We start from the raw sequence: 16390 nt of genomic DNA, 5'->3' as shown, positions 1-16390 counted from the left end.
TCTTGCATAATAAATGGTACAGACATTAAAGAAAACAATGAAAACTAGACAAGTGGGTCCAAATTACAAAGTAGTGTTACAGCAATAGTTTAAAGCCTACAATTATTAATATGGTTATAAAACAATGTGATGATCACTTCAGTACTTTTAGTCAAAAAGATAACTTTTACATAAATTGATTAGAAAATTTATTTTATTGTTTGACAAAATTATGGTTCATTAATACTTTACCTTTTAGTCTGAAAAAAAATTTTAGAATAATAAAAAATTTATATTGTCAGAGATGGATTTATTAACTCCATAAACTGATATTTTAACAGTTAATCAAATGTTTAACATATAATTTTCTCTAACAACTAATCAGCCAAAGTTCACCAATGTATTTCATGACACCCAAAAATGTATCACAACAGTAATAAATTTCTTTTCTCAACTTCAGCTGTTGTGTTCCATACTTTGGCATCCCTTACATGTTTTGATTCACTGATGGATTATTTAAATTGCAAATGCCCTCCTTTCAATCCTAGATCACTCCTTTAAGTTTCAACTCACATCTTGCAAAACAAAAATTTTGTCATTTGCTTACTCATTTATAGAGGCAGAATTTTCCTTTGATCTCTTTTATTCAGCATTTAATGCCTCTATTTTTAACCCAAAACCATCTAACTGTTCATTTTATGTATTTTTCCACTTTACACACTCATACTTTTTCCATGTCCATTCTCCTTCTGTCCCTTTTTTCCTAATCTCATAGGTCACCGTCTCACAGACCTTGATATTACACAAGAATTTTGAAGTTGAACAAGAATTATTTCACTCACTATTATACGTTTGATAAATCAGAGCAAAATCCTAAAGGCTGAAGATTTACCTCTCCTTTGGACCAAAAAAAAGGGTTACATTTTTTTTATTCTTTCTTTCCAGCTAGATTGTAATTATATTTTAAATTTGAAAATAAAAAATAATCCACTATTTACTTTAAAATATTTCAGGGGATGAAGTTAAAATATAAAGGAAATGTGCGTACATAAACCTTATATCTAGGACTAAACTTTTTTAATCCACAAATCGTGGAAGCCCAGAAACCGCAGGATAATAGATACTTATTCTTTGGCACAGGCACATCAGAAGGGGCAGGAATAATGATGAAGATATTCAGAGTCCATAAGCTTTTCTCTCTTCCAGTCTATGCCTTTTGTGTATCTATACATAATTTTGTATAGCCTTTCTGAGGGTACATGCTTTCATATGTAGGAACTCAGAGCTGGGTTTGCATTTTTGCCTTTCACCCCAGAAAGCGTATCCTTAACTAAATCAGCAGCATCACCAGAAATGCAGGCACTGAGCTCCTGAGATGTACCCAAATATATACAGTGCATTAGACACTAGCATTCATGCAATTAATGGCATGTACCCAGGTTCTAGCAGAAAGAACACTGGAGGATGAGTGAAATGGTCCAGTTGATGTCTGGTTTCTCTAAGAGCCTGCACACAAGTAGATTTTGGAACTGCAGTCTGAGGCATACACGTGTACCAGATGTGACTGCTCTTCTGCTCCTTGGGGTGAGGTAAGGGCCAATGGCACACCAAGCACCCTAATGGGCAAGTGGAGAGGGATGAATGGGAGATGGGGGACACCAGACTCAAGAACTCACGTGAGAGGAACCTGCAGGGGAACATGGGCAGGAGGGTTGGTTTGGATTGGGAAGTTTGCAGCCACATAGTTTTAGACAAATTCATTAGGCAGCTGTGGCAGGTCTGTCACAAGCAGTGTAGTAACTGGTTGAGATGATACAGGCTTCTCTGTGCCCTCTGAAAGCCCCCAGGCACATCCCTGCCGATGTGGAGGTCTCAGCATAGCACCGTTAGCTCGGAACCATTACAATAAAAGCTAGAAGTACCACTAGAGGGCATTAAAAACACCATAAATAACTTTTGTCTCACACCAACAAAAAGGCTTGAAAAGACCCAGATGAGAAAAGCCACAAAGGATGACAAGAGTGGTGAAGAAAACACGTGGGTGCTATGCAGCGTATAGCCACAGAAATCGGGCTGAATTGAAGGTGCTGAAGGTCCAGAGCTAACAATGCCAGACAGTTTCTAGAGAGAAGACGAGTTGATACTAAATTTTATGTCAGCACTCAGATAATTAGCTAATTTACATATTTCAGCCTGTAGGCCATCTACTTAATGACTAGTGAATGTTATAAAACTATGACAAAAATTATGTTGCATACAGCACCTAAAGATCAAATGGTGATCTTTAGCTTCATTGAGGGCAATAGAAACAGCAGTGGGTAACAAATGCTTTAGTTTCGCCAGTGGAGGCAAAGAAAATTGTTGAGATGTCTGTGCAGGTTGAGCAGGAGGGCAAAACAAAGGGTGCCTGCAATCATCCAAGAAGCAGAGTTCTCATTTCCATTGTAACAGTTAGACATTTTTGCTTCATATTATCTCTGCTGTGCAACAGAACAAAAGACATAAAGGAAAAGACACCTTGTAAGTAACAAGGTCTGTCAAGTATTGTCACTTATAGAAATACATGTTAGGTTTTCCTGCAGGCTTTTCCCAGCACTGGAGAATTTTTTCTATGCATTCTCTGATTTATCTGATGAAAGAAATAAAAAAAAAAAAATAAAAGGCAAAAAAAAAAAGCTGCCAATAGTGTAGTCACATTTCTTTTTGGAGGCTCAGTATCCCAAATGGTCACAAACTGAACCTCCCTACCACAGTTTGCATTGCCTAGAGGGAGCATATCAAATATTTATTTACTATTTAGAGTGATTCTTTAGGAGAGTAATGTCCCTCTGGATAACTTTATTTTGTTCCTGGTCTGAAAAAGTCTGTATACAAATATACTATACAGGGCAAAGTCAAAAAGGTATCAGCCCAGTAGGTCAAGCAGGACCAAAGATACTTCACAGAGAAGTGTGGAAATATGAGAAAATGGAAGACAGTCGCAGCTGAGAGATAAAAACAGTATTTCTTATGATAGAAGAGGAAAAATGAATTAAAAGTTGTGAATGCAGAGTTCCTAAAACTCTGAGTTAGCTGTGAAATCCTAATTTTGATATGTACAATACGTCTCCTCCTATCACTAATGAAGAAAAAATATAGAAAACTTCTTCCATGTAAAAAGGCAGAAAACAGACAGGCATACTGAAGAAAGAGGTTTTTCTAACCAAAGTTTTCCCTGCTGATACTGAAATTTATGAAAAAACAGATATATACCTGAAAACAATGAGAAAAATAGACCCAAGCTGGTAAATAATGGTTTAGGTTTTAAGAATATTTTTTTGCACAACAACCATATTTACTGCAAATTTTTATCAACTAATTTTCCAGAAAACATAAGAGAGAAAATGTCATATGAGATTTGCCAATTTTGATGCATTCTTGTATAAAAGTGACATCCTCAGCCACAAGCTTTATTGTCACATGCACATTCCTAACATTTCAGACTACAGAGACTCAGCACTTACTTTAGTAGACAGCATGGCTGATCTTACATGCTCCTGACCCTTTAGAAGTGTGGGGTTCAAATGGAGCATCCAGCAGAGCACTGTGACAGAGGGGAGCTTTCAGCTGGTGAGCAACCTGTCTGAGAGAGAGATGCAGATCCCTTTCTTCTCCTAATGTTACCAGATTTTTGTTACAAGTTTCAGCTCTTGCTTCTTGCGATTCAAATTTCAAAATGCTACAGAGGTTCAAATTTTCCATGTGAAGTGTGTGGCACTGGCAGCGAGACGACATTCCCTGAACCAAATGATTTGAAAGTCACCCAAACACTTTAATTTATGAGGTTCTTCAGGAAAATATAAATATCTGTAACATACTCCAATTATATTGTAATATGTTGCCTTTGTATTATCCAGTAGTTCTTACTTTATAAATATTAAAATTAAATCTTTTACATAAGAATAACACATTATAATAATATAGTACATTGTATGGTAATTTCTAGAATCCCTTACAGTGAAATTATTTTTCATTTTAAGCTGTCATGACAGTAACAATATATTTAAAATTTCTGCAGCTACATTTACCTTACAAAAAACTATTAATTTTCCTGCTGAACTTACAAAATCATGAACAGAAGGACATTAAATGTTTTATGACATTAATAGAAGCATGACTTTAAATAGGTATTAATGTACGATGTAATACAAAGCTATGAGACTTGTTTGGAATCTCTTAGGACAAAATGTCCTTCACACAAATATTCCTTATTGTTGCAGAATGAGCTGTTTGTTGGGGATGAGCCATTTGTTGGGTGCAGGGAAAACTCAGGGCTCAATATGAGTCAACAGCAAGTTCTGTTTATTGAAGAGAGCATCAGGCACTTATACAGCAAGTAATAAGCTCATGAATATTCTGCAAGCCAAGCAATCCATTGGTTAAACTATACCATCAACTCTTCCTCATTCTTGTGGGCCTACATTCCCTATTTCCCACGGCTCTCTGTCTACTTGTTATCATACCCAGCTATAAGCCCAAAGACACGCTATCTTGCAGTTGCAGGACTTGGAATTAGCCACGGCCTTGTACTTTTCCAGTCTCTAGTCAGCTAAATTCCCAGCACCTTATCAACATTTCTATCAGATCTTCAGACCCTCAGCAATCCTGATAGTATCTTAAAAATAATTATTTGGCAGAGGAGGTAGAACTGACACCAAAGAAGGTTCCACGCATCAGCACTTCACTGTTTTTTCAGTACAACACTTTACACCCTTCATCTTACACACATCACAGTGTGTGCCCTCTGTACCCTTTTGTGATTGGTCAGTGCACCTCAGCATTCCAGGTTTCTTTGCCTTCAATACTGGTCACCTGTCCTACACAGCTGTATCCCATCAGGGATGAGCCTTGGCCACCGCCCCAATCCCAATCACCACAAACTGTGTGCCTACAATTGTTTTTAAGGGAAAGGGATCTAGTGTGACATCATTAATGAGATGTGCATTAATCAAAATAAGAAGTCACATTTGGAAACTGCTCTTCACCATTTAGTTGACAATTCCGTCGATTTTTTTTTCTGTCTTGATGTTTTTTTAGATAAGCTGTCATTTATGATCAACTAATGACACAGTCTTTTTTGTAATTTCTCTTTCAACAAATGTACCATGTCATAACATTCAGTAAATATTAGACCAGACGTGATTAATCTCTAAGAGAGTATAAAAATAAATCCACGATACTTAGGATACTGTAACCAAAACAAATTCACTGAAACACTACTGAAGACACAGTAGTCTTCAGTATGTCTGAAAATATGTCAACCTACATTAACTATCCCTGAAGAAATTATTAATAATGCTTAATTATATAATACTCACCTAGTAAAGCACCAATCCCCCCCCCCCGCAAAAAACTAAAACAACAAAACCACAAACTAAACAAAAATATCCCAAACAATACAATCTTTAGAAATATTTCCATGAAAAATATACTGTTGGTTTCAGTTTTTCTTGTTTGCATTCTGAAAATGAAGTAAATCTGTAAATCTTGTAATCCTTCTGGAGATGAGATAAAAAAAAAATGGCAACCATTTTTTAAGACAAAATTTCAAGATCAAGTTTTAACAGCTCTCTTTTTTTTTTTTTTTTTTTACAGAGTAAAAAATTGAGTAGTGTATGAAGGGAACAATTAGTTAAAACCTGAGGCATCTTCCTTTTCCATTATTAATTTGTAGATTTACTGATATTCTCTAAAAGTGAATGTTTATACTATCAGGTGCAAAGAGAGATACATTAGATACATTACCAAAGTAGGAAAAAATGTTACATTAGTATAATTTTAATATTGCATACATGTATATATGTATATATATAATCCAAAAAAAGAATAATTCTTGTTTTAAATATAATCAAACATTCACTTGACTACCACAACTGTGTAGTAGTCAACAATTATTAAATAAATTGATATTGGCATGGAGGCAGCAAGTGACAGAAAGAGAATGCCATTCCTAATGAATCTTTGTTTCCTCAAGAGAAACAAAAAAAATTTATAGTAACATCAAAAGTTATAGGGTTTTATTCAAGTGAGGATATTTAATTTAATGATTGCTCAGTCTTGGAAACAACACTACCTTGTGTTAGGAGCCAGAGAATATATTTTAATTACTTTGGTCAACACTCTACAAAGCTTTTTTTGTTTCAATGGCTCTTTCTCTGCCATTTTTTACATTTTGCAAGATATTAACAAGAACATCAGCATCAAAAAGTTCTTCATGCTGAGCATCTGTAGTTGGATTATTTCAAATAATACGGTTATCATGCAGATCGACAATTGCAAACAATTTTCAAATAATTTAAAAATATTTTTGCATGTACAACTTTCTGCATGCAGTTTGATTTCAATTAATGCTATATTTACCAAGCCAGGCCAAACGGCATTTCCATACAACTTGTCAACTGTAAAGTCTTTTTTCTTGTACCATGCTGCCACTCTTCCTTGATGAAAGGTTTCTATCACTGTCTGTGATCCACTTTCCATCCATTTCTAACATTACTTTAGCATTAATATAATACATCAATTTCCTGTTAGATTGGTGATTGCTCTACTTGTTCTGTGATGTATTGTATTAGACCAAAAAAGCCTAGACATTGTGCCTCATGCAGAACCCGTGAAACACACAGGATAATTCTCATTAGAAAACAAAACAATATCTGCATAGGATTATTAAAGGTAATTTTCACCTATTCTGGAAATATATTAAAAATGTATTATCATGCACTCAAGCAGTAGCTGAAGCAGCTTCTACACTCAGCAAAAATGTAAGAAATTTAAGAGGTTTATTTCTCTTTAAAATAATCTTCTTGATGGACATTTATCGTAAAGGTAGCTCAGATGTTTTTGGGGGAATAAGAAAAGTATTTTCCTGTCCAGCTGACCATGTTCTTGTCTACAGGCAGTATCAGAGGGAACTGAGACTTCAGATTAAATGAAAATGTTTTCCATCAGAATTGTAACTTAAAATTCTAATCCATATCTTCTCCAACATTCAAGGAACATTTTCTTTCTCTGTTAAGTGTTGTCACCAAGCTCTGAGACCTTGAAAATCCACACGTACCACAGAAAAGTCTGTTAATGGTTGGACTTTCCCATATGGAAGCAACCAAGTCTTAAAATAAATTTCCAAAGAAATTGTTCAGATTCTATATCTTGTCCCTTCTATAGTATTAACTGGACCCAAAGCCTCTATGTAACAAGCAGATAGTTCTTAGTCAGACAGGAATTGACTTTCCCACATGTTTTCTTCTGTGAGTGCTGCCTCCTTACAAAATTTGCAGATACAAAACCAGCATTTTAGGTAATATTTCTCAAAAGTTGGTACAAATTACATAGTTTTGGTCAAATTTTTGTGGGGTTTTTTTTTTTGTTGGTTTGCTTTGTTTTGTTTTGTTTTTGAATATTGAGGTTTATTTCACATGAGAGTTATTTTACTTGCTACATTGCTTAGATGCAAGATGACTGTCTGAAAGCTGAATTTATTTCTTTTTTTCCTTTTTCTTTTGGCAGAGGAGGGATAAATGACAGTCATGCATAACAGGAGGTGAGGAGTCATCTTGAAATGGCTAATGGTAGCTGATTGGCAGCTCTAGTATAGTAATTTCTGGATTTATGGATAAAATACTGAAGTTTAGTGGGTTTTATTTCTAAAGCTAAAAAGGAGGAACACTGGGCTTTATTATCTTCTTGCCAACAGTTATCTGAAAATCATCTCTGAACAAATCAAATAGTCTGATCTTGTAAGTTTTATGCCTTTCCCTGCTAAATCTGTCTACTTTCCATGAGCTTGGGAGAAAGATCATAGTGCAAATTCTCTGAATCACTCATGCTTTGTTCCTCAATGCTGGTGAAATTATAGAGGTAACATGCTTAGATGAAACCTGCTTTACACAAAGTTGTGTTTCCTATCCTTTTCACCTGAGGGACTATCATACAGCAAGGTTATACGGTCAGGGGCCGTAAGCAGGAATCTGTCTATTTTTCTTCCAGGAGAAGACGTGGCACAAGCCTTTCTGACATCCTCTCCCACTTTCTCGCTAAATCTAGAAAAACTATTGCAGTAATATATCCAAAATATAGGTACTTGACGTCTCTGAATACTGCACAGAGATCTAATAAATTGTGTGTCTGGAAAAAAAGCAGAAATTGCACTGAAGCCTCATCCTTTGCAAGCTTGCTTGAACAAATACTTCAGCTGAACCAAGTGTGATTTTTCAAGACATTTTTGTCTAGAAGCTTCATCCTAAGGAAAAGATTCTAAAAACAGAAGAAGGACCAAATCAGCTAAAATGATGTTTCCTTCTCTGTTTTTTAAGCTTTAAGGAAGAAAAAACCAAAAACCAAAAAACCAAAACAGAACAAAAAAAAAAAAAACCTCAAATCTCTTAACTGCATTCACTAGAAAAAATAAACTATTCACAGAATTTCTTCACAGAATAGCAACTCAGACAGGTATTTCTAGCTGTGAACTAGGGGATTTCATTGTTATTAGCTTGATAACTTCTACATAACATAAATTTAACCTTTTTTTGTTTAGCATCATTTCACAATATGCCATGGTTTAACCCCAGCCACCAACTAAGCCCCAGATGATCACTCGCTCACTCCCCACCCGATGGGGATGGGAGAGAGAGCTGGAAGTACTAAAGTGAGAAAACTCAAGGGTTGAGATAAAGACAATTTAATAAGAAAAGCAAAAGTCACACAGAGGTAAAGCAAAACAAGGAATTCATTCACCACTCCCTAGGGAGGAAGGTGCTCAGCTATCTCCAGGAAAGTCAGGCTCCTTTACCCTCAATGACTTGGGAAGAGAAAAGCTATCACTCCAAACATCCCTCTCTTCTTTCCTATTTCCCACGTTTTTTTTATTGCTGAATTTATGTCCTATGGTATGGAATGTCCCTTTGGTCATTTGGGGTCAGCTGTCCTGGCTGAGTCCCTTCCCAACTCCTTGTGGTGCCCCAGCTTCCCCACTGGTGGTTTGGGCTGAGGAGCAGAAAAGGCTCTGTGTAAGCACTGCTCAGCAATGACGGAAACACCCCTGGGTCATCAAGACTGTGTGCAGTGCAAATCCAAAACACAGACCCATATCAGACAATGTGAAGAAAATCAACTCTACCCCAGCCAAAATCAGTACACAATGACTGCAACACACTAAGGCTGAATTCAAACCAAATATTTCCACACTATGAATACTACTCGTGTACACGCACTCTTTTTATTTGTGTACACACACATTTTATTTGATATTTAGGGCACTTAAAGGAAAGCAGAAAACTAATTACCCCCACCAAGTCTGCCACTCTTTTTTTATTATTGGAGTTTTTGAATTATTTTCTAGAAGTTCAACTACAAAAATATGCAGAGTGCTGTAATTTCATCAAGACATGAGAAAGACCCACATAGCAATACATTTCAGTCTAAAACCACACCTACAGAATACTGATGCAGAGGAAAAACAAGAGCAGGAAAACAAATATGCCAATATTACATACTGCTGCAAGTCCCCTTGGTGGGCTATATGATACTAATTCATGAATAAAGATGGAGTAAACTACATTTGTAGCATAATAAGAAAAGGTAATTAGTGCCATCTATTCACCACAGTTAGAATTTGACTAGAACAATTTGATTACTTTTATCACATTTTAAACTTTGAGTAAGATTTTCGGCTCTGTAATCCAGTTAGTGGTAAAGTGTGGAGAATATAAGTCAGCTTCCCAATGTGATTGATGAGTATGTGCTGCACAGGAAAGGAGCTGGAAAAAAATTACCAAACTCATAATATAGACACTGTCTGCTTGCTTTAAAGCAAATCTCTTCTAAATCAGTTTGAATCCTTCAGCATGACTAAAATATAAGCTTAGTATCTTCTCCAAGCAAACAGGAAATGGAAAATTATTCATAGGAAAGAGGAGCCCTTTTTTTGGTTTTAGCTCAACACTGTGATCTTTCAGATATGCATTTATTATTTATACTTTGCTAACTCCCACATCTTGCTGAGAATTGGGCTTTACTCATGCTGGGTGTTTTACAAACACAGAGGTAATTATAGTGATAGACTATTTCAAATTTGAACATAAATCTATTGGTGAAAGGTTGAGTGATACACCCTGAGACAATGTCAGGCACAGGGATTTAAATACCTCTATTCTCAATGATGGTGAAGCAGCCTTGGGACAGTGAGGAACATTAATATTAAGAGCTTGCACAAACCCAAACTCTCTACAGAGACATTCCATGAAGTGAGAGGCTCATTTGTTGCCTCTTCTCCTGAGACCTAAAAGCCAGCTCCATCCAGATCCACAACATGATCTCAAGTAGGAATGGCAAAAGCAAGCAGACAAGCTGCTCAATCTCTTTGAAGGAGAGGTGCCATTTAACTACCAGCGCACTGGACTCTTGAAATCCACAGAATTTTTGGGAAATTACTTGCTCCCATCGATTAATAATGATCTGGGTCACATCAAGAGTGGGATGTTTTGCAGAATGAGGATTTTATTATCCTGAGCTGTGCTTTTTATGCTTTCAAAGTTCTCATTTTTTCTTCCTGTAAAATTAAGGTCATTTAATGTGACAGTGATGATAATGTGAGAGCTTTTGATTGTCTCTTTCTAACAAACATTTTTTCATTGATGAAAATGCGGCAGCTTTCCCTAGATTATGAGATTATAACTAATTATATTGAATTCTATTATGAATAATCATACTGTTTTCTGATATGATTTTTTGGATAAACATTTATGTGGTGTGTATTTTTGCTGTGGCGATGCAGCTTTATGTATTAGAATACCAATTATGTTTCTTTATAAAATATTTAAAAGGCTGTGGGATTCCTCTTTTTTATATTTAATTTCCACCCACGGTGTTTTATGGACCCATTTATGACAAGACCTTTCTTCTTTTTTATAAATATTGTGGAATATGAGGACTTATATTTTTTCTGTCATTTCCCTGCTATTCTGCAATTTTTCTTTCAAAACTATAAATCTGTTTAAAAATGGCTGTAAGGTCAGAAAATTGTTCAGGGTTGCAATCTAGCAAATTAAATGAGAGGATTTAAATCCAGTCCTTATTTTGATCAAAATATTGCCTTAACAATACTCCAAACCTGCAGTTTCAGGTTTCAGGTTTAAGTGTCTCCAGCTGCAGAGATCCTGATTTGAATGACAGATGCTTTGGTTCATCTATAGCACTGGGTGTTCAGTGCACACTTGTCTGGTGCTTTGATATCTTTGGAACACACAGTATATGCATATCTACTTTGAAGGGATAGTTAAATAAATACTGCAGTTATCAGTATTATTACCCATTTAAGTATTTTAATACAATTTTCAAAAATATGTAAAAAACTATTGCTCCACTTACTAGATGACAGTTATTTCCTTTTTGAAATAGAAATACCGAAGCCCTGAAAAATTTAATTGACAGGTCCAAAATTCCAGAGGGAATACAAAATAATTGTATTAAAATGAAAACTCTAAACTCCTTCCTTTAACCTAGCTACTTTAGATTTGGCCATTTCATAACACTAAATGATTCTACCACATAGTTTCTCTGCAAGAGAAATATACAAAATAACATATGTGATTTAGATGAAATAAAGGCACCTGAGCTAAACATTAGATCTTCAGAATTCTTGTACTTTTGCCTTTTATCTCTGGAGGCATCTGATGATGTTCATTCACTGGCTCTGATCTTGATTTCTTCTCTCTGTTAAAAAATTATTATTTTCAACAGAAGAGGAGACAAAGACTACTGTCTGATAGTGCTTGCTGGAGAGAGGAGCAGAGTAACAAGAAAATTTCAGCAAAAAGAGGAACTCTGTCTTTCTGGCTTGAAACGTATTTCACAATAGAAGATTTCAGGTGTGTATGCTACGTGAGGAATAATAGTGTTAGATTGCCTAAGGAGGGCATCTGAACTCTGAAGAGACTGATTGTAAAATAGTTAATTTTTTCTCTATATCTCTATGGTTAGACTACCTATAGATATATTTTTCCCCAGTCGAGTATACAGGTTTTGTGTAACTCCCCAAGAGTTCTGGAAAAGATTCAAAGGGACAGGCAGACAAAAGTTAGGTGTAAAACTGCCAGAAAAAATTCCAGAAGTAGTTCTGTAAGTACAGACAAGTATCCCAAACTGATTTACTGCTGTGGCAGGAAATTTATACTGTTCTAAGCTGCTGGTTGTCCTTTGACCAAACATCAAGATTTGAAAAACTGGTTGACTGAAATACAAACCAGTTCTCTCTATTCTCTCTAATGAACAAGTATTTGGCAGTGAGCACAGGACAGAATGACTCTCCATGTAACCTCAGACATGTTGAAATAGCCCAGAGTCTTTGTTCTTTTCATTAATCAGATTTTCCACTGTGCTCAAATATTAATATAGAAAAAAATGCAGCTTTTGATGGTGAATTAATGTTTCAAATTCTCTTGAGCATTAAGGCATTGCTCTGATATTTCAAGGTATAGATACTGCAAAAGATGAGAAAATGTCAATTAGCACAATGTAAGTCAACAGAGCACTTGATATACAGGGAAAATACTATAAATGAGTAATAATGTAGGGTGTCTCCAGATTGCATGAACCCCAACAGGCAGCATTACTCCATCCCTTGTCAGACTGGCCCACAGGGCTACAGAGGGAGCAAACTCTGTAATGAATCATGGGAGAACATGTTGAGTGTGTGCTAACTAGTGCAGTTGGCTGCAGTTGGATTAACAAGGTAAACCTTGCTAATCCAACTGCAGCCACTTATTAGATGTGCAATGCACATGTAGGCGTGTGTGTTTGGGGCTGTGGGTGTGTGTTACAGAATACATTGCAGGAATCTGTGAGAAGTGATGTGTCGTGCTTTGACCCCAGCCAGCAGCCAAGCCCCACACAGCTGCTTGCTCACTCCTCCCCAGTAGGATCAGGGAGAGAATCTGCAGGATAAAAGATGGAAAACTCAAGCTCGTGGGGTGAGATGAAGACAGTTTAATTGGAAAAACTAAATTCAGACATACAAAATAATCAAAAAAGGGATTAATTCGCATCTTCCCATGGGCAGGCAGCTGTTCAGCCATCTCCAGCAGGGCACAGCCCCGTCACACCTAATGGTTATTTGGGAAGACAAACACCACCACTCCAAATATCTCCCCCTTCCTTCTTCTTCTTCCACTTTGTACATGGATCATGATGCCACATGGTTTAGAATATCCCTTAGGTCAGTTTGGTTCTCCTCCCAACCTACCATGCACCTCCACCTTTCTTGCCAGCCTGGCAATAAAAACAGCAGAAAAATCCTTGTCTCTGTGTGAGCCCTGCTCAGCAATGACAAAAACATCTCTATTTCATCAACTGATGCTCGACGCAAATCTAAAACATGGCCCCTTACTAGCTACTGAGAAGAAAATTAACTTTACCCCAGCTGATACCAGCACATGATGTTACTTCCATGACATCTTCACTGGGATCACTCTGGAAAAAGTTTATCCCATTGGGGTCTCCACATACTTCAAAAAATAATGTCAATAACAGACTGTATAGTGCATCGCCACAAAAATTATCTGAGGGGTGGAAACACTTCCTACAGTCAGAGACCTTAAAATGTCAGTCTTTCAATCTTCTCATTCTTTTTTCTTTTTTTTTAGGGGATAAGAGTACAGTAATATCAGAATGCCATATAGTGATCAAGCAGTATGCTGCAGTACTGGGCCCTTGGCCAGATTAGCTAGTTCTGTGGAGATAACAAGAATATCTTGGGCAGATTCTCTCACTGGCACAGCTGCATGGCACTCTTGTGCATTGTGTGGATTATGTAGATATATACATTACGAACTGGAATTGCAGGATAGAAATGCAGTGTATCTGCTGAAAAGAACAGTACTCACTACTATCTTTTATTATTTGGTCGTTTCACTGGGAGATGTCTTAGTCTACCTTTGGAAAAGCAGATGTAAGTAAAATACATTCTATAAAATCTGCGTGAACTAGTGGACAAGAAAAACCGGTGGACATTAGATTTCCAGAGGTTTTCAAACAGACCACCTTATTTCTAAAGGATGCAATTAGTCAGACATAGGAGTAGCTGCAATGCTACAGGACAATATCAAATTGAGTTAGGTAAAGCTCTTTACTTAAAATTTGTCTCTCTGAATTTATCTTGAGAACAATGACAACCCCTGGCTCTATTAAAATCTTGCTAGGTAGAAAAATAGCCCTTGTATCTCCTTCTGTTTAACACACCTGAGCAATGAGCACTTATTGTTGTCACTGTTGCCTGTATATCAGCAATATTACCACTATTTCATGAACAAGATATTCTTCTCACCATCTATGGGCTACACATAGGAACAAGAAAAATGCTTTTGGAAGACTGGAGAGGAAAATGTTAGAGTAGCTCTTGAGAAATAGAATGGTCATATATTATGTAAGATATTTCTGAAATAGATAAGTTATAATGAGAAACATGGGAATGAATCAAAACAGGAAAAGAAATGCACAAGTGAGGATAAAGTTGTCTACTGTGAATACAGAGAAAAAGGAAAGGCACTAGTAATCTTCTGGAAGCATTGAGACAACTTTAGGGATATATCTGAAAGAAGGGAAGAATATCAGCTTAGAAGAATCCAGAACTAAGCAGAAGACATATTTAAGTATAGTTAAGAATTATTAAAATTCTCTCTACTTTTACTAAGATTTCCATCTGTATTCAATGTTGTGTAATGTCTCATATAGAAGTGTATATAGGCTATCTGTAGAGGCCCAGAAAAGCTGACTTTAGTTGTACCCACATGCCACTATGATTTGAGAAACTCTCATTAGGCTTTGACCTTCATGAGCTCCATCTGCACTAAGCCCCTCTCCAGCTTGTCAGGGTCATCACATTATCATATGAGGATATTTGATCAGAAAATGTTGGTATTATAGTTCCAAGTCTTATCTAATTTTCTATCATCATTGATACCTTTTATTTGTCAAGAAAAAGGTTTTCTGATGATTAATATTCAGAAATAAGTGCTTTCTTTCTCAAAAAATTATTATTATTATTTTGTCCATTGTTTCAAATCATCATGCCCATATCATTGTGTACAGGACTCGTCTGTTTTGCATCAAAGGTGCAAACTTTAATTAATTTACTTTCATCAGCCTCACTGGGTTTAATGTGTTTAGATTATTAATAAAATTAGAGAAATACTGTAATTCATCCTGTATTTCTAGGAAGCTGCAGCTGAAACAAACAATATTTCTGCAGATCAAAAGACTTGAAATTTGCCTTTAGGATTTACACAGACTATTCATTTTGTTCAGATTGAGGTCATATGTGTGATTGCATATTCATTGGCAAAATAGAAAAAAAATCTTTGCATGCTACACACTCTTTTTTGGTCTTTCACAAACTAGCAGAATAGTTGAAGTAAGAAAGGACCTCTGAAGGTTTTCTTATCCAAAATCTCTGCCCAAGCAAGGAGTTCATACAAGCTTTTTGTGAAAGCATGAGGTAGAAAGGTTTCTGCAAGACCTATTTGATAGAAATAATGTGTAGTTTGCAGAGAAATAGCATAATTGCAAACCAGGTGGCATTTTATACATAGGACACAGATATCCCTTAACCCATAGGCCAGCAGCCAGTGTGAAACACAGGTAAAAGAGCAGTGGCACAGGTTTTGGGGCAGATGCTGTATTTGATGCAAAGAGTAATGGATAAATAAATCTATTATAACAAGATGCAACTTTTAAAAGATAGCCAAATATTTCTGTCATGCTGCTGAGATCCTCAACCTGTATTTTACAAAAATATTCATACCGTAACCTCATTTCTGACAAAACAGCAAGGTAAGTCCCAATTGTTACTGAGGTGGGAGTTTCTCCCACATATTTCATCCACCAAAAGCCTGAGAATTCATCTTTGTAAATGTTCCAGACACAAATCTTCATCATACAGACAGAAATGAGATTACCTTAGTCCTGATTTAATCTTTTAATCAACCTGAGTCGATTAAAGCTGAAAGATCTGATAGCAACTTCTTACCCTGCCTTCCTACTAACTTCAAGCATTCAGTGCATCGGGTTAAACACTTTGTAACGTTATACACACAATATCCTAAGAGAATGCCAGGAAGGGCTCAGGTGTTGCTAATGTGTACAAGCATGGATGATGCTGCTGCCCCAGACAATGATGTGTGTCACCTACTGACCCAGTTCTGGGGGAAGCCTCGGGCACACTGCAAGGAAACCCATGAGAAGAAAATTATGATATTTTTCCTCCAGTGAGCAACAACTTGTGTCACGTTTTCTGAGCCAGAGGTGCTAGAATTGTCCTCATTACCCTTTGCTGAAAGTCAAGCACGTGAGCCTTCTTTGTATTTAGCAAAATAATTGCAAG

Source organism: Ammospiza caudacuta, chromosome 1 (genome assembly GCF_027887145.1).
Source record: "Ammospiza caudacuta isolate bAmmCau1 chromosome 1, bAmmCau1.pri, whole genome shotgun sequence".
Taxonomy (NCBI): Eukaryota; Metazoa; Chordata; class Aves; order Passeriformes; family Passerellidae; genus Ammospiza; species Ammospiza caudacuta.
This window is presented reverse-complemented; position numbering follows the sequence as displayed.